Source organism: Egretta garzetta, unplaced genomic scaffold (assembly GCF_000687185.1).
Source record: "Egretta garzetta isolate BGI_Z169 unplaced genomic scaffold, ASM68718v1 scaffold1030, whole genome shotgun sequence".
NCBI lineage: Eukaryota > Metazoa > Chordata > Aves > Pelecaniformes > Ardeidae > Egretta > Egretta garzetta.
The window spans coordinates 53,699-55,380 of NW_009258308.1; the positions used below are offsets into that span (position 1 = coordinate 53,699).

The 1,682-nt window shown below is 50.8% G+C and overlaps 1 protein-coding gene across 1 annotated transcript in view; it reads right to left on the reverse strand.

Annotated features, from left to right (window-relative positions):
- The window catches only part of LOC104126531 (disintegrin and metalloproteinase domain-containing protein 9), a 33,056-nt gene that overhangs the window by 7,097 nt on the left and 24,277 nt on the right, over nucleotides 1-1,682 (reverse strand).

Here is a 1,682-nt window from a genome sequence, read left to right on the forward strand (position 1 = left end):
AGCTCCCCCAGCCGCTCCCCAGCAGCCTGGGGCTCCAGACCCCCCCCAGTTCCATTGCTCTCCTCTGGACATGTTCCAACAACACAATGTCTTGACCTGACGTAGGCACAGCCCTTTGGGGTGTCTCTCCAGAAGCTGCAGAAACGCTTCCATTTGACTTTTCGACCCTCACTTTTCATGTGTTTTGCCCGGTTTGTGTACTGTGTGAGGAACACTGCTGTGTGTGCCAGGAAAACTTGGGGGTAGTTACTCAGAAACTCATCTCGGTGCCAAGAGGTGTCAACAGCGACGCTCAGGTGCTGCCTGTGTCGTGCTCAGCAGGAGAGCAGAAAACAAGCTCAAATTCTGAATTTGCATCCTAGTGCCTCCCCCGATGACAGCAATGTCCCTCTCCTCGGCGAAGTGCCAAAGTGCAAGCATGAAGAAAGCTTAGGTACTAGCAACTGCGGATTGGAGCGAGCGTTAATATGCATAGGGACGGCAAATCTCCAGGTGAAGAATCTCCTTCCTCGTGAACGATTGTCCATACCCACACCCAGCTGAGGGTCATTCTCAGCAGGTCCTGCTCTCGGGACAGAGCCACAGAGGAGGGCTTGGAGGGTGCCCAGTTTAAAGGCTGAGGGGCTGCACTCCACAGCAACGTCCTACCTAGAGGGGTCTCCCGAGGTGCGCTGACTGATGGCTGCCGCACATGGCAGCAGTGTGAAAAAAATCAGTGCTATAGGACAAAAAGGGTTAGAGAAGCTGTTATCCAACCGAACCCGTTATCAAAGCCCTCGCCTGGTGATGGGATGACCCCTTACTGCGGGAAAGCTGGAAAGTATCACGCACCGGACCTCTGTTAATGCTGGGAGATAAGATCTAAGGCTCTTCTGGACAAGCAAAGAAGAAAAGTCTGTTGCGTTCTTGTAAAAAAGAAAAATGTCCTCACTTTCTGGGTTGAAAGTGAAGTGCAAGAAGAACCCAACCTGAAAAAATGCTGCCTCAAATTCCTGCTATTGCCGTGTGCTTTTTTCGCCTCCGTTGACTGTTACACAGGCAGGCTCTCGGCAACGCTTGCACATCACTCCTTGACCTATGAAAACCAGACGGAAAAGCCTGGCCGAGCCTCCAAGTTGCATAAAAAGCTGCACTCCTTTCCCCGACAGCGTTTTTGCTTTTGCCTCCCTTACTGGAGGTATTTAAAAGAAGGACAGATGAGGTGCTTATGGACATGGTTTAGTGGTGGGATGGCAGGGTGAGGTTAACGGTTGGACTCGATGATCTCAAAGGGCTTTTCCAACCAAAGTGATTCTATGATTCTATGATTCCATGCTGTGCTTAATCCCAGCAGAAAAAAAAATTCAAATTAAAAAACTCTTAGAAAGCGTCCTGCTTCTCTGCCTTGTACAGCATGTACAGGAGTTCTATGATTCTATGATTCCATACTGTGCTTAATTCCAGCAGAAAAAAAAATTCAAATTAAAAAACTCTTAGAAAGCGTCCTGCTTCTCTGCCTTGTACAGCATGTACAGGAGTGGGGTCCCAGTCCTACCTACGCAGATGACCCCGAGCTGGGGGGTGCGGTTGGCACGCCAGAAGGACGGGATGGCATCCAGAGGGAGCGGGACAAGCTGGGGAGGTGAGGTCGTGTGAACCTCGTGGGGTTCAACAAGGCCAAGGGCAAGGTCCTGCCCCTGGGT